Source organism: Cherax quadricarinatus, chromosome 64, assembly GCF_038502225.1.
Source record: "Cherax quadricarinatus isolate ZL_2023a chromosome 64, ASM3850222v1, whole genome shotgun sequence".
Taxonomy (NCBI): domain Eukaryota; kingdom Metazoa; phylum Arthropoda; class Malacostraca; order Decapoda; family Parastacidae; genus Cherax; species Cherax quadricarinatus.
In genome coordinates, this window is record NC_091355.1 from 2719480 (window position 1) to 2739479 (window position 20000).

The window sequence follows — 20000 nt, forward strand, 5'->3', positions numbered from 1 at the left end:
TAATAATAATAAATGAATGGACGGTAGTTTGAGGCTAGTGATCTATCCCCTTATTTTAAAAACTAGGTGCTATGCAGCTTTCTATGACTGAGACACACTGGCTCCTCCTCACATTTTTTAGGCCTATAACCAATATTTCAACAAGCCTGAGGGATTATTTCGACAAATAACTTTTATTATATTTGGGTGTAAAATTCGTCCATGGTCACTAAATTGTATACAAGGAGGAGAGTGTTTCTTGGTGTACATATACTGTGTGTATCTCAAATGTATATACACTGAGTGTTTATCTCAAGTATATATACGCTAGACACTAGATACACACCACTTAGTATATACACACTGAGATGAACACCACTCAGTGTAAATAGACTGAAAGGTATGTACCTCAGTAAGTGAGAGAGAGAGAGAGAGAGAGAGAGAGAGAAAGAGAGAGAGAGATACCTCAGTGAGAGAGTGACAGAAAACACCTAAATTAATTTTTCACACTTGCTACTGTGATAGGCTGGTATGCTCTCTTCGTCGTAATAATAATAATAATTTATTAGAAGAATTATGCACAGAGAGAAGAGAGATAAAGGTGAAGGAGATGAGAGTAAAGGAGGAAGTAACAATACACAAATAACCGGCACACAGACTAACTTATGACGTTTCGGTCCGAATTGGATCAAGATGATGGAGATGGGAGGAAGGTGACGTCCATGACGATAGGGAAGTGAGGAGATGAGTGAAGTGAGGGAGGAGGGGGAGGGGAGTGTGGGTGTTGTTGGGGAAGGTCAAGGGTGGTGGGGAGGGAAGGGGGAGGGAGGGAGGGGTTAATGTGACCTTGAGTGACCACGCTTGGCTGCACACCACTACACACACACACACGCACACACACACACACACACACACACACACACACACACACAGTTGGAAATTGAAGACTCAGATGAATCACAGAGATGTTAGGAAGTATTTCTTCAGCCACAGAGTTGTCGGGAAGTGGAATAGTCTGGGAAGTGATGTAGGGGAGGCAGGATCCATACATAGCTTTAAGAAGAGGTATGCTAAAGCTCATGGAGCGGAAGAGTGACCAAGCAGCGGCCAGCGAAGAGGCGGAGTCAGAAGCAACACGCACACGCCTAAAGAAGCATGTTAAGAGAGAGGAGAAAGTGCAGTAGTATGTAACAAGGCTTGTTCCTGAGCTTAAGGGCGTGAGTTACGAGGAGAAGCTAAAGGAACTGAACCTAACGACCCTGGAGGGTAGGAAAACCAGGGGAAACATGATAACAACATACAAAATCCTCAGAGGAATTGATAGGGTAGACAGGGACAGACTGTTTGCGAGGCGGGAAATAAGTACTCGGGGGTACAACTAGAAGTTAAACTGACAGATGAGCAACAGGGATGTTAGGAAGTATTTATTTCTTCAGTCTCAGGGTGGCTGGGAAGTGGAATAATAATCTAAGTGAAGAAGTGGTGGAGGCAGACTCCATACACAGGTTGAAGGGCAGGTACGACAGAGCCCACCAGGCTAGGAGGGAGTGATTCTGAAAGGCGGGGTCAGGAGCTAAGACTCGACCCCTGTAATCACATATATGTGAGTACACACAACTTCCGCATTGTATACTCTCCCTCTTTCTTTCTCTCTCTCATTATATAAACATTAAATTCAACTTACCCCGATCACCTGTCAGTTTCCCCTTCATTATTATTATTATTATTATTATTATTATTATTATTATTATTAGTATATGAAAAAACGAGCGCTATCTGTATAGTCTCCTAAGCCAGTGTTAATTTGCTTACATTTATGTGGGGGGAGGGTCGGTGGTGGAGTGGATATAAAACTAAAACGGGAAGTAACTAGGTTAGAACAATTCAGGATGGGATTTCTTCACTTTTTGTATTGCTGAGCAAGGACTAGGGTATGCCAGGAGGGCAGCAACAACTTGCTTGATCAAGTAGTAAGGCAGGAAGCTTAAAGCCAGGTTGCCTATATTCATTCCTCTACAGAAATGTCACACTAACGTTACACTTCCCTCACTGAGGCGCCAATTACACTGAACCTTGAATTATCTATAATTAAATACGTGATCAGGGTGATTACTTTGTGACACGACACTGTTAACATATGCGAGCGCGCGCGCACGCACGCACACACACACACACACACACACACACACACACACACACACACACACACACACACACACACACACACATTAAGCTATGACTCGACCCCTGCAACCACAATTATGTAGTACAATTAGGTTAGGTTAGTGGAAAGGCTAACTAGATGATAAATCTGTAAGAGATGGGCACAGCAGGGAAAGTGCTAAGAAGCAAAGTAAAGATTTATAACAAGCATGAAGGAAGGAAAGAAGAAAACTCTGAAGAACTCAGGGTGTAGGCAGGAATAAAGTCGAGAAGATGGAAAAGAGCTTGGAAGACATATAGAGCCAATCTAAACACAGACATGAGGGAAACCAGCGGGAGAGCAGCAACAAACACGCAAGAATAAGAAATGAAAATATGGCATCAAAGATAAAAACTGAATCAAAGTTACTCCACAACCACATAAAAACAATGAGTGTAAAGGATGAAGTGATAATGCTGAATGAGGGAGGAAAGAGGACAGAGAAGTATGCGAAGAGCTTACTAAAATACTGAAACTCTTCACAAAATAAATTGAAGAGCTACCAGAAGGCACTGTAGTCAACACAGACCAACAGGTGATAGAAGACATCAAGAAGCGACACGAGTGCCAAGGAGCTTGACACAGTAAAAGCAATGGGACCAGACAAGGTACATATCTCCCCGGGTGCTGAGAGAAGGAGCGGAAGCACTGTGTGCCCCAAGAGCAAAGGTCTCCCTACACTCTACCTATTATATCTAATAAATGTTAAATCTCAGTCTGTCTATATCCTTCTCATTATTATCCCAGTTTATCCTCATTATAATAACTAAATATCTGTAATGTACGCATAACTACACTGTAAAGTATGAGTCTTTCAGTGGTAAATATAATGAATGTTGAAAATTGGCGAATGACTGACCTACCAGTCCAGGACCCGTCAATCCAGGACCCATCAGTCCAGGACCCACCAGTCTAGGACCCATCAGTCCAGGACCCACCAGTCCAGGATTGGATTGGATGAGGTTCACCGGTATCGCCCCAGACCGGGTTTTGTCCAGCTGGTGACCCGGCGAGAACAGTCACCAGTCCAGGAGAGATGGTTACCCCGGTACTGATATTAACCTTCAAACTGGAACTTAGAGGAAAGCCCCAGTAACTGTCTGGCAATCTTGTGTATCTTATACAGTGTTTCAGACTATGGAACAATACTCTTCTCCAGACTGAGGGACTGACCACCTCAAAACTTCAAGGGTGATGGACTGATTACATCGTCTTCAAGTCTCTTCTGCTTCTATCAACTTTTCTGTACTCGACTGAAGAAACCTACTGTGTAGGCGAAACGTTTCGAAATAAAGATACCTAACTGTTGCATATGTGTCTTACCTAACAACATGTATCTTATACACTACCTGCAGCACCAAGTACACTATGTAATACAATATACAACCTTATGTATCTTAAACGCTACCTGCAGCAACAATATAATGCATTAATACAACGTTATGTATCTTATACACTACCTGCAGCAACAAATACACTGTATCATACATTATACAACGTTATGCATCTTATACACTACCTTCAAGAACAATATGTAGTTTGTTCTCACACCTAGGTGAATACAGTTATATGGTTCCTCTCACTTTTTCACTGACGGAGGAGTCACTCGGGTTTAGCGCTTCACATATATGACTAGTGTTGGTGTCAGTATATCCTGGGCGGTGTGGGCATGTGAGGGTAGGAGGTAGGCACTGCGTTAACAATACCCAGGGCGGGCACTGACTGGCTCCACGGCATGCTACAGCATCTCACTCTGGCGCTGAGGGGGGAGACAGGGGGGGATGGCACGTGTGGGTGGGGAGGGAGAGGGAGAGAGAGAGAGAGAGAGAGAGAGAGAGAGAGAGAGAGAGAGAGAATGTGAGGAGGAGGAGGAGGAGGAGGAGGAGGAGGAGGAGGAAGAGTCATGGAGGTTGATGAAGTTAGTGAAGCATAACTACGCCAGCATCATACACAAGGTCTACCTCAAGCAGGAACTACCTCACTTATACTCTCTCAAGGTCGACTCTCCCTCTCCAATTCTTTTAATTACTTTTACTCTAATCTCTGGAGTAGTTCCTGGGTCTTATGTGTATCCATAACCTCCTGTGTTACCCTGCACAGGATGGATATCAGGCGCACAAACTAGGCACCACCATCCACAGGATGGATATCAGGCGCACAATAAACTAGCCACTTCTAACAATGTCATCACTGTATCTTCAGGTGTTAGTTGCTGACACTAACTATCATCCCAACAATGGACTAGCGTGTACTATCAGGAAGTATCGTGAGACGCCAGCCTCTGCCACGTCCCACACCTTTGTGGTCACATTTCAAGATTTATATCAGCAACTTCCCACGCGATCAGTGTTGATATATCACGTGGATGTGGTTCACTGCTGGACTGGACAGTGATGTGGTTCACTGCTGGGCTGGATGATGATGTGGTTCACTGCTGGGCTGGATGATGATGTGGTTCACTGCTGGACTGGACAGTGATGTGGTTCACTGCTGGGCTGGATGATGATGTGGTTCACTGCTGGGTTGGATGATGATGTGGTTCACTGCTGGGCTGGATGATGATGTGGTTCACTGCTGGGTTGGATGATGATGTGGTTCACTGCTGGGCTGGATGATGATGTGGTTCACTGCTGGGTTGGATGATGATGTGGTTCACTGCTGGGTTGGATGATGATGTGGTTCACTGCTGGGCTGGATGATGATGTGGTTCACTGCTGGGTTGGATGATGATGTGGTTCACTGCTGGGCTGGATGATGATGTGGTTCACTGCTGGGTTGGATGATGATGTGGTTCACTGCTGGACTGGACGGTGATGTGGTTCACTGCTGGGTTGGATGATGATGTGGTTCACTGCTGGGCTGGATGATGATGTGGTTCACTGCTGGGCTGGATGATGATGTGGTTCACTGCTGGGCTGGATGATGATGTGGTTCACTGCTGGGTTGGATGATGATGTGGTTCACTGCTGGGCTGGATGATGATGTGGTTCACTGCTGGGTTGGATGATGATGTGGTTCACTGCTGGGTTGGATGATGATGTGGTTCACTGCTGGGTTGAATGATGATGTGGTTCACTGCTGGGCTGGATGATGATGTGGTTCACTGCTGGGTTAGATGATGATGTGGTTCACTGCTGGACGGGACATTAAGAGTATTCCTGACTAGTATCACACAGGTGACATATTCTTCAACCTCGTTAAGACATACATGACACTCGTGTAGTCGAGAGCTTTAAGAGGTAGATAAACAAACTAGATAAAAGTTCCAGGGAAGAGAGCATCACTTTCGAACAAATGGAAATATTTCCAGCAGAGTCCTGTCTGGATCTGAGTTTCATGTCTGCAGAGACAAAGTTCTCATCATCCTGTCTCTCATTTTCAACGCTGACGCGACACTTTTTTTAAGGTTTGGCCGGGAGATTCCACCATGGAGCAATATTACAGTCATTCTGACCACCGTGTGTCAAAAATTCTTTTATGTATATGGATATTGCAGCTCAAATTGCAAATTTGTCAGAAAACGTCTCAAACTGCTCTGAAATATGCAATAAAAAAATTTCCTGCCTTTCCATTTTCCGGCACAATGTCCACATATGTATCATTCTTTATATGTTATTTAGTAAAGGATCATTGCCCCTGCAACCCGGTCTCAAACTAGGTCTATTACATAAGAACAGGCCTACTGGCCCATGCGGTGCAGGTCCATGTCAATCCCCGGCTTAGACCAATGGCCCACCCAGTCAGGTCACCTCCACTTAAGAAAGGAGCACGGCATCTGACCCAGTAGCACCAGCTAGTCAGGTCCAACTCACACCCACCCACAGCCACTCATGTAGACGTTTGTAAGATTTATCTGTCGTCTTACGTGTTCATGAGACAGGAACCAGCAATCCTGCCAGAGTGCAAAACCTCTGACAGGCTTCTGTTTGACACTACCAGTAGAGAGCGGAAGTACCTGGACCGCCTCAGGCCAACACACAACGTTGAAGCATCACGCAGAACACTCGTCTCCCAATGATAACAAGCTCTGTGTTCTTCTCAATGATCTCTCTATCATTTGTTCCCCAGACACATTATTTCGTGTGCTGCCGTCTCTATATACCCCGGTAACACCATGCATCTCTCTCTCTCTCTCTCTCTCTCTCTCTCTCTCTCTCTCTCTCTCTCTCTCTCTCTCTCTCTCTCTCTTTAAAATGGGGAAGTACGTGCAAATCTTAAGGTCCCAACACCCCACTAGAAGACTCTAGCAGTCTTTTGTTTTGATCTTCTCTTGTGTATGGCGCACGGCGCCTGTTGGGTCTCCTCCCACATGCTTCGAGCCAAATTCTTTCTCGCATTTGGAAGTGTGTGGGCATGCGTGCCCGTACGTGCGTGTGTGCCCGCACGTGCCAGTATCCGCGCGTGTAAGAGAAGCTGGTGTGCAGGAGGTCTGGGAAGACCCCAGAGGTGTGTAACTCAGTCCTCCCACATGTCCCGTCACGTTACGTTACACATGCACACACGCGCCAGGCCTAAATTATAAGCTAAAATTCCAAAAACAAACAGTATCAAGTAACATTGATATAAATGAAGATAAATACATAATGAATGCAAGAAGTAAGTTTATTTCGGCACAGGTACACATAAGTACAATTATCATACAAGTAACACATGTATAAATTACCCGGGACAACTCAAAAAGACGTCAAAGTGGCTTATTTCCAGTGGGGTCTTTGTAAGATTTATCCGTCATCTGGTGTGTTGAGCAGACAGTAAACACCAGAAGTGTTGCCAGAATGCAAAACGTTTGAGAGGCTTCAACCTCACAGACACAGTAACATCTCGAGTCGACGTCTGTTATGGTAAGAGATAAAAGGGAGATAGAAATGTGTGTTTGATGATTGTGGCAGGAAAGAGAAGATCGAATGTGTGTGTTTGATGGTGTGAGGGAGTTTATACTAGGAGGGAGGGAAGGAGAGAGAGAGAGAGAGAGAGAGAGAGAGAGAGAGAGAGAGAGAGAGAGAGAGAGAGAGAGAGAGAGAGAGAGAGAGAGAGAGAGAGAGAGAGAGAGAGAGAGAGAATGTGTTCTCCCCTACCATGAACATCTGCTCGAGGGAGGGTTCTCATCCTTAACAATTCCGCAACTCTCCGGGGGTTCAAGAGCTGCCTTGTCCCCTGTACACACCCGTCATGCACTAAAATAAATCTGTCCATCGCCTCTCTTCCACTGTCAACTTCCACCGCACCGTCAACCAATGCTCTCCGTCTACCATGCCAGACCAACCTTCATTTAAATTCCGGCATATAACATGTATAGGACAATGGGGCTCTGATAGATGGTTAACGTACCGGTTGATAGACATCTGTACTCTGCTTGATCTCCGTAGACTGGTAATGCGATTCTTTCCACCCTTCTCAAATAATAGCCCCCCCATCCCATCATCAATGATAGCCACTTCACCCCCATCATCAATGTTAGTCACCCCATTCTATCACTGACAACCATCTCCTCCCATCATCAATGATAGCCACCCCTCTCCCACCATCAATGACATCCACCCCCTCCCATCATCAATGATAGCCACCCCTCTCCCACCATCAATGACATCCACCCCTCCCATCATCAGTGATAGCCACCCCTCTCCCACCATCAATGACATTCACTCCTCCCATCATCAATGACAGCCACCCCTCTCCCACCATCAATGACATCCACCCCGTCCCATCATCAATGATAGCCACCCCTCTCCCACCATCAATGACATCCACCCCCTCCCATCATCAATGATAGCCACCCCTCTCCCACCATCAATGACATCCACCCCCTCCCCTCATCAATGATAGCCACCCCTCTCCCACCATCAATGACATCCACCCCCTCCCATCATCAATGATAGCCACCCCTCTCCCACCATCAATGACATCCACCCCCTCCCATCATCAATGATAGCCACCCCTCTCCCACCATCAATGACATCCACCCCCTCCCATCATCAATGATAGCCACCCCTCTCCCACCATCAATGACATCCACCCCGTCCCATCATCAATGATAGCCACCCCTCTCCCACCATCAATGACATCCACCCCCTCCCATCATCAATGATAGCCACCCCTCTCCCACCATCAATGACATCCACCACTCCCATCATCAATGATAGCCACCCTTCTCCCACCATCAATGACATCCACCCCTCCCATCATCAATGATAGCCACCCCTCTCCCACCATCAATGACACCCACCCCTCCCATCATCAATGATAGCCACCCCTCTCCCACCATCAATGACACCCACCCCTCCCATCATCAATGATAGCCACCCCTCTCCCACCCTCAATGACATCCACCCCCTCCCATCATCAATGATAGCCACCCCTCTCCCACCATCAATGACATCCACCCCTCCCATCATCAATGATAGCCACCCCTCTCCCACCATCAATGACATCCACCCCCTCCCGTCATCAACAATAGCTGCTAACCTCTCATCATCAATGGCAGCTGGTCTCCTACTATCGTTATTCCGGCAGCTGCTTCGCCTACCCCTCGTTCCCTCCCACTCAAGGATCACAAAGGTAATGACTAAGAGGAAAATGACGTAGAAAACATGTAGGAAAAGAGTTGTTATTGTTATTGTTATTATTATTATTATTATTATTATTATTATTATTATTATTATAAACTAAGATATTCACTGAAATATTTAATTTCCTCCGCTATGGAAATATTGAGGAAATTAAAACTAGAGGAGTATAAAACAAAATCTAATCTTCTGGTGAAGATTAACGTGAGTAACTTAGAAGTGATAAGGTCCGGATCACAACAGTGTGATAACTGGTGGTATAACAGTCACAGTGGACAGTTACAGACTGGCAGGTGTCTAGTAGCATCACTGGTGGACAGTGACAGACTGGCAGGTGTCTAGTAACATCACTGGTGAACAGTGACAGACTGGCAGGTGTCTAGTAGCATCACTGGTGAACAGTGACAGACTGGCAGGTGTCTAGTGACAGCACTGGTGGACAGTGACAGACTGGCTAGTGTCTAGTAGCATCACTGGTGAACAGTGACAGACTGGCAGGTGTCTAGTAACATCACTGGTGAACAGTGACAGACTGGCAGGTGTCTAGTAACATCACTGGTGAACAGTGACAGACTTGCAGGTGTCTAGTAGCATCACTGGTGGACAGTGACAGACTGGCAGGTGTCTAGTAACATCACTGGTGAACAGTGACAGACTGGCAGGTGTCTAGTAGCATCACTGGTGAACAGTGACAGACTGGCAGGTGTCTAGTAGCATCACTGGTGGACAGTTACAGACTGGCAGGTGTCTAGTAGCATCACTGGTGAACAGTGACAGACTGGCAGGTGTCTAGTAGCATCACTGGTGGACAGTGACAGACTGGCAGGTGTCTAGTAACATCACTGGTGAACAGTGACAGACTGGCAGGTGTCTAGTAACATCACTGGTGAACAGTGACAGACTGGCAGGTGTCTAGTAACATCACTGGTGAACAGTGACAGACTTGCAGGTGTCTAGTAGCATCACTGGTGGACAGTGACAGACTGGCAGGTGTCTAGTAACATCACTGGTGAACAGTGACAGACTGGCAGGTGTCTAGTAGCATCACTGGTGAACAGTGGCAGACTGGCAGGTGTCTAGTAGCATCACTGGTGGACAGTGACAGACTGGCAGGTGTCTAGTAACATCACTGGTGGACAGTGACAGACTGGCAGGTGTCTAGTAGCATCACTGGTGGACAGTGACAGACTGGCAGGTGTCTAGTAGCATCACTGGTGAACAGTGACAGACTGGCAGGTGTCTAGTAACATCACTGGTGAACAGTGACAGACTGGCAGGTGTCTAGTAACATCACTGGTGGACAGTGACAGACTGGCAGGTGTCTAGTAGCATCACTGGTGAACAGTGACAGACTGGCAGGTGTCTAGTAGCATCACTGGTGAACAGTGACAGACTGGCAGGTGTCTAGTAGCATCACTGGTGGACACTTAACTGCTCACTCAGGGAGAAGTTGCCACACAACTCAAAGATCACATTACTTCTGCAACAACATGATGTAACTGTAGGCAAGTTAGGTGTAAGTGTACACTTAGCCTTCTCTCTCTCTTACCTTAATCCTTCAAGGATGAACCTTGATGCTGGTGAAGGCCTCTAGATCCAAGGAATTAGAAATATCTTTCCCTTTCTGTGTTAACGGTATGTTAGGTTTGTATCTGAGATCCAAGTTAAATACCTTCCATTCCCCAGGTACTACATGACCCTTAAGTATTTAGCGCTTCCACGTGAATGTAATAAAATACACAGAAAACATTAGCAGGTACTCAAAAAAGTCCGAAGGTTTACAACTATAATTGTCCCAGAACCAAAAAGAAGACATGAGTAGAATTTAAAGGAACTGAAATTAACGCCATTGGAGGAGAGACAAGGGAAAGACACGATTTCTCCGCAGAAAATATTCAGAGGAACTGATAAGCCAGACAGTGACAAGCTTGAGTTAAGAGGACCAGGATGACGGGGACAGGCGGAAGCTGAGGACACAGATGACCCACAGGGATGTAAGAAGTATTTCTTTAGTCTCAGGATGATTGAAATATGGCGTCACTTGGATGACAGTGGTAGAGTGAGAGGGATCTCATGCTGGCTATCATGCTACCCACAACACTCCACTGGCAACCACTTAACTACTGTATTTACCTTAAGGTGAACATGAGCAGTAGGTGTAAAGAGAATGACACCCTGGTACCTATTTATTTATAGTTGAACACGGATAAGAGATTTTTGCCTGGCACAGAGACTGAAGCTGATGTCCTTTCCTAGTCACCACTAGGATAGGAGGTGAGGTTGGACCCCCGCAGAGAGAAGTGGGTGAGTGCAACAACAGACAAGAGTCTGTTGTTGTTGATGGTGGTGGCAACACAGCTTCCAGTTGCCATGAGTGAGAGGTGCAAGTGGCAGTGACAGCTGACCCTGCTCTCTCTCTCTCTCTCTCTCTCTCTCTCTCTCTCATTCAGCTCTTGCCCCACCTCCTGCTCCCTGCCGCCAGGCTGGGCACAGAGTGCCCTCTGTCCTCTCTCCTGGGCATCAATACAGAAACTTGCTGTTCCCCTCCACCCATTCAAGGGTGTTACTGCCTTGAGGCTACTGAAGGGCTCTCGATCTCAGGAATTAGAGCTACCCCTCGTATCAGGCGTGGAATCAACCTTACAATAACGGTATATATGTAATTCATGTTATACCCTCTGTTATATCTGTTAAGGAATCTGGGGACCATCGCCCCCGCTGCCCGGTCTCAGACCAGGTACTACAAAATACAGAATAAGGCAACGATATATGTATAGTGAATGTAAGTTGAAGTGTGTAAGATTTACCTGTCACCTTAAATATTCCACGGGACAGACAAGACCAGCAATCCTGCTAGAGTGTAAAACATTTAAGAGGTACGTAAGTTTTCCCGTCTTCTAATAACATGTTCATTTTTCCACCATAATCTACCTTGTCCATCATTACTATCGCATTTGCTTTGTCTGTTTCGTAGGGTGAAATCTAGGATCTTTCCTTAATTTATGGTATAACTTAACAAATGTTTGAGGCAAACTGTTTTGCAGAGGTCTGAGGTCTGCTCAGACCTCTGTTAAGTTATACAATGAATTAAGGAAAGATCCTAGACTTCACCTTACGAAACAGACAAAGCAAATGCGATAGTAATGATGGACAAGGTAGATTACAGTGGAAAAATTGACATGTTATTAAAAGACGGGGGAACTTACGTGCCCCTTAATTAAGCTTCCGTTTCACACTCACGTGAAAGGATGGTAGTGCCTCTCTGGACAGTAGCAGTCTATCACTCTACTTTCCTCTCCATATTTTTCATTCTTCTATCCACCATTTATCCACTACCCTCTAGCTTCCTCTCCTCCCCCACCCACCAACCACCACAATACTTACCACCACCTCCCTCACACTAGTAGCCAGGATGCTTCCTTCATTGCAGTGTTTACACGAGGAAGGAGGGTAGATAAGATATTAATAGTCTTCACTGAGTCACTCTATATTAGTCAACAACATGTATATATATTTTTTATTTATTTATTATCACACTGGCCGATTCCCACCAAGGCAGGGTGGCCCGAAAAAGAAAAACTTTCACCATCATTCACTCCATCACTGTCTTGCCAGAAGGGTGCTTTACACTACAGCTTTTAAACTGCAACATTAACACCCCTCCTTCAGAGTGCAGGCACTGTACTTCCCATCTCCAGGACTCAAGTCCGACCTGCCGGTTTCCCTGAACCCCTTCAAAAATGTTACTTTCCTCACACTCCAACAGCACGTCAAGTATTAAAAACCATTTGTCTCCATTTACTCCTATCAAACACGCTCACGCATGCCTGCTGGAAGTCCAAGCCCCTCGCACACAAAACCTCCTTTACCTCCTCCCTCCAACCTTTCCTAGGCCGACCCCTACCCTGCCTTCCTTCCACTACAGACTGATACACTCTTGAAGTCACTCTGTTTCGCTCCATTCTCTCTACATGTCCGAACCACCTCAGCAACCCTTCCTCAGCCCTCTGGACAACAGTTTTGGTAATCCCGCACCTCCTCCTAACTTCCAAACTACGAATTCTCTGCATTATATTCACACCACACATTGCCCTCAGACATGACATCTCCACTGCCTCCAGCCTTCTCCTCGCTGCAACATTCATCACCCATGCTTCACACCCACATAAGAGCGTTGGTAAAACTATACTCTCATACATTCCCCTCTTTGCCTCCAAGGACAAAGATCCTTGTCTCCACAGACTCCTAAGTGCACCACTCACCCTTTTCTCCTCATCAATTCTATGATTCACCTCATCTTTCATAGACCCATCCGTTGACACGTCCACTCCCAAATATCTGAATACATTCACCTCCTCCATACTCTCTCCCTCCAATCTGATATCCAATCTTTCATCACCTAATCTTTTTGTTATCCTCATAACTTTACTCTTTCCTGTATTCACTTTTAATTTTCTTCTTTTGCACACCCTACCAAATTCATCCACCAATCTCTGCAACTTCTCTTCAGAATCTCCCAAGAGCACAGTGTCATCAGCAAAGAGCAACTGTGACAACTCCTGCTTTATGTGTGATTCTTTATCTTTTAACTCCACGCCTCTTGCCAAGACCCTCGCATTTACTTCTCTTACAACCCCATCTATAAATATATTAAACAACCGCGGTGACATCACACATCCTTGTCTAAGGCCTACTTTTACTGGGAAATAATTTCCCTTTTTCCTACATACTCTAACTTGAGCCTCACTATCCTCGTAAAAACTCTTCACTGCTTTCAGTAACCTACCTCCTACACCATACACCTGCAACATCTGCCACATTGCCCCCCTATCCACCCTGTCATACGCCTTTTCCAAATCCATAAATGCCACAAAGACCTCTTTAGCCTTATTTAAATACTGTTCACTTATATGTTTCACTGTAAACACCTGGTCCACACACCCCCTACCTTTCCTAAAGCCTCCTTGTTCATCTGCTATCCTATTCTCCGTCTTACTCTTAATTCTTTCAATAATAACTCTACCATACACTTTACCAGGTATACTCAACAGACTTATCCCCCTATAATTTTTGCACTCTCTTTTGTCCCCTTTGCCTTTATACAAAGGAACTATGCATGCTCTCTGCATGCATATATATATATATATATATATATATATATATATATATATATATATATATATATATATATGTGTGTGTGTGTGTAATGTCGTGCCGAATAGGTAAAACTTGTGATATTGGCTTAAACAGCAACGCTCTTATCTAAAATATATTTAGTTGGATTAGGCTAAATTAAATTGCGCTTGTTATAATAAGGCTAGTTAAGGTTTCTAAGCTTCTTTTGGTACAAAATTATTAATTTTTACACTGACATAAATGAAAAAATATATCTTTAAACGTATAAGATAAATTTTTAGAAAGGACTTAATTTTAAATGAGTTCTTGCTAATTGACCAATTTTTACCTATTCGGCAAGATACATATATATATATATATATATATATATATATATATATATATATATATATATATATATATAAATAATTTACAATTTACACCAGAGGTGGACCCCATCTATATATATAGATAAGAGGTGGAGAGAAGGGGAGTATTAAGGGATGTAGGTGGTAGGTTATAGGTACTTGTGTAAGGTCATGGCACTGTGCCAGGGTTTAATACCAGGCAGGATGTCAGGTCACGTATGTATGTCTGGTCAACAACAGTGTATAGGATAACATACAACAGTGTATAATAATAATAATAATAATAATCTTCATTTCTACAAGTACACGCACAAGGTATACAGACCATAGCTGACACCAGTGACATACTACTATATAGAAAGCCGCTTGTTATGTTGAGCATTTCCCGCAAATTAGGTCAGTTTTGTCCCAGGATGCGACCCACACCAGTCGACTAACACCCAGGTACCCATTTTTACTGATGGGTGAACATGGGTAACATACAACAGTGTATAGGGTAACATAACAGTGTACAGGGTAACATAGGTGTCATTGGTGTGTAACCACAGACGGTATTACATCTTATACCTTAATGTACCTCAGTCAATCCATGTTCCCTCTTCATTTCTGTACCTGCTGAAGACGATCTCGGGTGGTGATTGAAATATGCACCTCATCAAACTGTCATATTTACTCAAATATTGATGAGTGTTCAATATACTTCAAGGTTCGTCACAGATGTCAGTGTTTTAGCTGTGGGTCTTATGACAGGCCTGAGCCACAGCTGCACTACAGTTGAGTCACAGCTGTGCCACAACTGGCGTGTGTATGGGGATCAAATTTAGATTTTGCTCCCGAAGAAGCTAGTGTGTACCCCATATCCATCCTGTTGACGGTAGGTCAAGAGTACATGGGTAAACAAAAGGCCTAGGAACGAGGCCCCAAAAGGGTTAGCAGCAGCGTATCTAGAAGTACATGGGGAGGACAGACAGCATCGAGATTACAAACTCTCGTATGTAGGTGTATGAGCGAGGAGAGAAAGCAGAGGGTACCGGTATAGACGGCGGTGTGTACTTACAGAACGACCGCTATCTTAGCAGTTAGACTCGGTCATCTGAATGTAGCAGCGAAGTGTGGGCGCTTTATCATGCATGTTGTGGGCGTAGGGGTCGTGTAGGCGCGGGCGGGGCTTGAGACAAACTAGGCACCTCCCACCACAAATCTGCCAGCAGGTCTGAGCAACCAAGGCAGGGTTAAACTACCATATCTGTGATGCTAGTCTAGGCGTCAAGCCACGCCCAAGACTCGCAAACAATTGTTATCGCGTCTTTAATTGGCTAGTTGGGTAATTAAGCTTAAAGTCTATCTGCTACATGAGAGTCATTAAAGCTGCCTGTCACCTGTTCACCGCCTAAATTTAGTTAATATTATTTAATATTAATGAAATGCATCGCTTATATGTTTAGGATGATTTTCATTCTTCAGTGAATTTTTGCTCTGAATGTTTGACAAAACGATCATTTCTTTACAAATCAATTCGTAATCTGTTTGTTACTGATTGTGAGGATTATCTTCCTTACGGCCTGGTTCCACACCAGGCTTCCCAGATTACAAATATTGTAGGATTAAAAATTATTCAGAGACAGAACGAAGTGTATAATGAATGCAAGTATAAGTGTGTAAGATTTACTACATGTAAACCACACAATAACCAAATTTCTGTAAACTCAGCATTGTAATCCTTATAGAGAATAAACTTTGAATTTGAATCTCTCGTGTTTATTAGACAGAAAGTTTATCTATCACCCGACGTATTCATGAAACAGATTTTCCTGTCATCTTATGTGTTCATGACACAAAAGATCAACAGTCCTGCCAAGACCACACACTCTGCCTAAAACCCAAGACATATATACATTATATGCGCTTCACCTAAGGCGTTACCTACGTATTTTGACCCATAAGACCACCCAGCTGCCATTTTTGGGGATAAGGGCAGAAACGAATTATGATTCAGGTAATATATGTTAGCGAGTCATGAACTGCACATCAATGTATTGGGCGTATCCAACTCTTGTAATTGTTGACAACAACATAGATACAGGTTGGGGAAACTTATATTGGGACAACAACAATCTTTTGGGTGTCAGGTGAACCTGTAACAGCTGGCCAAAATTCAAGTAATGCTGCCAGCTCTGGTTGGCCGAAAAAAAAACCGTGACTTTGGCTGTAATGGTCATTCATGTGACAGGTGATTTGAGCGACAATGTTTGGTCTGAGAGAAGATAATGTTACCCGTACTGGTAGACCGCAGGGAAGATATTACCATCTCTGGTGGGCCGCAAGGAAGATAATGTTACCATCGGAGGAGGACCGCAGGGCAGATGGTGTTGCCATCTCTGGTTGGTGATGGGACAGGTGGTGTTACCAACACCACAACACACCTGTCCTGTTGCAGTATTTTATATGACAGTTACACAGTGAGAACAAAAGTTAGCTATGTTTCCCTGTTATATTTCATTATGCAGGATGATCACATAGTTTTGAAATGTGTCAGCCTGAGCTTCAGTAGTGTCAGCCTGAGCTGGGAGACTTCAGTATTGTCAGTCTGAGCTGGGAGACTTCAGTATTGTCAGCCTGAGCTGGGAGACTTCAGTATTGTCAGTCTGAGCTGGGAGACTTCAGTATTGTCAGCCTGAGCTGGGAGACTTGAGTAGTGTCAGCCTGAGCTGGGAGACTTGAGTAGTGGCAGCCTGAGCTGGGAGACTTGAGTAGTGTCAGTCTGAGCTGGGAGACTTGAGTCAAATTGTTGAGAAATGGTTTAGCAGCTAAGGTTAAAGATTAAATATAGGGAGTACTTAGCTGATAAGACAGCTCATCGTCCACACAGCCGCCCCTGCAGACGAGGTCTTGAGAAGCTGTATCATCCACTTCACAACGGGCTGTAAATGTATATTATGTTAATAAATTACCCCTAGTGGGTGTTATGTCAGCATATTTCATTCACTGATGGCTGACGTACGTACTTGTGTGGACTCAAAAGTCCGCACCTCACTGCCGACTATAGGTTGATTACAAACTCCTTGCGACACAAGAACTGCACAGTCCCCAGTACTACAAGAAATTCATAACCCACCTTGCTCTTGTAGCATGAGCTATGGTGTTCTTTACACCCTCGACAGGTATCGGTGACTTGATAGAAGCTGAAGTGTCCTTGGATGTCCACGTCTTCCATAGTCTAGGAATACGCACACTGGTACACTACGTTCCACAAGGTTTGTCTTTATTGTTCACAATCTCATCACTGAAGAAGCTGATCACACTTCTCTGTAAGTGTTTATTGTGTTTTGTGAGACACTTTGTTCACACTGATGCACGGATCAGTGTTCTTTGTTGGTTATCCTGGCGTCAGTGTGACTCTCAGTAGTCAAAAGTAATCTGACCTCACAGTGTCCTACGCCGCTCCAATGCCCCTCGAACATAAAGGAAAAGCTGACCTAGTACTTTTTGCTTCCTTGCCAAATTTCCCATGAAGCAAAGCAGAATGCTTGATTCTTGCTGTCTTAAGCATAGACAACAATGTCCACTATCTTTGCCATGGTATTAAAGTGGGAGCAGGATTTTCCTTAATTGTCCTGCTAAGGTAAGAGATGGACTGTCTTTTATTAAACTACACTTTGCAACGAGAGGCGGTCGCTTGACCACGTCGCATGCTCGTACTGCATCTGGCATCAATTACTTGCTGTAGCAGTAAACAAGATGCTTGCCCCTTCTTAGAGGGCTGGGCCCCTTAGGGCTGAAAGGGGCTGAAAAGGGGCTGAAGAGGGCTAATACCCCCCTTCTGGAGAAAATTTCTCCACATGAGTAGTGTCAGCCTGAGCTGGGAGACTTGAGTACGGGCAAGGTCAGGAGAGAATGGGGGGGGGGACACTTGACAATGGACCAGGTGAAACATCGTCTGTTTCCTTTCCAAGCTGTAGCTTATTTGTAAATATTGCTGTTAGTTAATACACAGGCTGAGTACACAGGCTATGTACACAGGCTGAGTACACAGGCTATGTAAACAGGCTGAGTACACAGGCTATGTACACAGGCTGAGTACACAGGCTATGCACACAGGCTGAGTACACAGCCTATGTACACAGGCTGAGTACACAGCCTATGTACACAGGCTGAGCACACAGGCTGTATACACAGGCTCTCTGCAGAGCAAGACAGTACTGGGTAGTGGCACTCGTGCTGTGAATGAACATACCACTATACTGGCCAGTGTAATATATCATGCGAGTCAGCATACAACATAACTTAATCTACACCTACATACATCAACCCAACTTAACTACGCCTACATTATCCTAACACATAAAGTGCTGAAGAGCGTGTTTATTACGCTCTCCACACACTTTACATTGCCTTTCCTCTCTGTAAGTGCTACGCCAACCTTCCACATACACAAATGAACTAAAATAATCTTTGGCCACTGCCATCTATACTTTTCTATTTCCACTTTTTCTACCGTAAATAAACATTTCATCTAATATCACTTTCTTGTTATGCTGTAAAAATGAACTGTCCTAGAATCTAGATTTATTTGCTTTGTAATTTGTTAAAATATTTCTCCAAACCTGTGGTAGGTGATCTTATTCTGGGGTATCCTTGTCTTGGGTGACGGAGGAAGTGTGGGATGGTGCTCCCTAGGAAGAGCGAATCCTACAGGAGGTGTGGAGGATGTTGGCCCTACCTCAGAAGACGTGAGGCTGCCCAGGTGAGGTGAACACTGCCTAACACACCTCCACCTGCTACACTCTCTCTCTCTCTCTTATCTCAGATTTCAAGTTGGTTTAGTGGTGAAGTGTGATGTGGGGGTATGGTGGTGGAGCGTAGGGGAGGGGTTGTGGGAGAGGTGAGAGTATCATATCCTTCAAGGTATACAATACTGACAAGATTAAGGGACTGAACACCTCTCTCCCACAGTATTAAAGTCACCTCTGTATGCCACTGAAAAAGCTTGCTGTGCCCACAACTCCAGGCTTTTCCTTCTCAAGTCTTTCCTTAGAAGTCTCAGAGCCTCGATGTACAATTTTTTTGTCTTCCAGATCTATGGCAACTTTTCTATATGCAATGATAAAAAGACTTTAGCTAGTGGATGAGAATGTGCTCCCTCTCCCAGACTCCAGAGTGACAGCTTGTCACGTCCAATGTTTATCATGTACCCAGCTCAAAGCATTTTTCCACATCTTGGTTTATGTATGGTGTCCAGTACCCGTTGGTGCAAACTTTCAGTTCGACTCTGCTGCTTCAACTTCAGACATCTTTGTCGTCTCGTGACCTCTCCTTCCTTCTTCTGTCTTATCTGGTGTTTTAGTGTGGTCTTCTATTGTAGAGACGTTAAGCGGGTCCGATTCAGACTTGGCTTTTGTTGTTATGTCATTCTCCAATTGTCACTCAGCTTCACTTCTCACTCTTGCACATTAGCGTCTGCCTCATCCGCTCACTTCCCGGTTTTCTTGCTCTTCCCTCCCGATGGGTTTTCCACTCTCTTGCACTCTTATTTTTCTCCTCTGCATTTTTGGTTGGACCACAAGCTCACTTTATGTTTACCATTTTCTCTTCATTTGGGTATGAAATTCTCTGCCTCCCACCACTTTCAAGCTACTTACTCAAGCCGGAGACAGATTTACCATTTGCCAAGGATGTGTGTGTGTGTTAAGATCCTTGGGTAAAGAAAGTATAGGGGCTCTGTTGAAATACTCTGTCAGAAACTCCACCAGACCATTTAGCTGGAAGGGTCGT

At 44.6% G+C, this 20000-nt stretch overlaps 1 protein-coding gene across 9 annotated transcripts in view; it reads right to left on the reverse strand.

Moving 5' to 3' along the window:
- LOC128699971 (semaphorin 5c) overlaps positions 1-20000 on the reverse strand; it is a 144062-nt gene that overhangs the window by 64953 nt on the left and 59109 nt on the right. The window contains exon 1 of one of the 9 annotated variants that reach the window (XM_053792821.2): positions 18833-18992. The exons of 4 other annotated variants lie outside the window; for them this stretch is intronic. The gene's annotated coding sequence lies outside the window, so the exon portion shown is untranslated. Of the gene's footprint in view, positions 1-3701; positions 3909-15285; positions 15415-18832; positions 18993-20000 lie in introns of those variants that run through there. 4 more of the 9 variants (XM_070098711.1, XM_070098712.1, XM_070098709.1 and 1 more) reach the window with 4 other exon arrangements.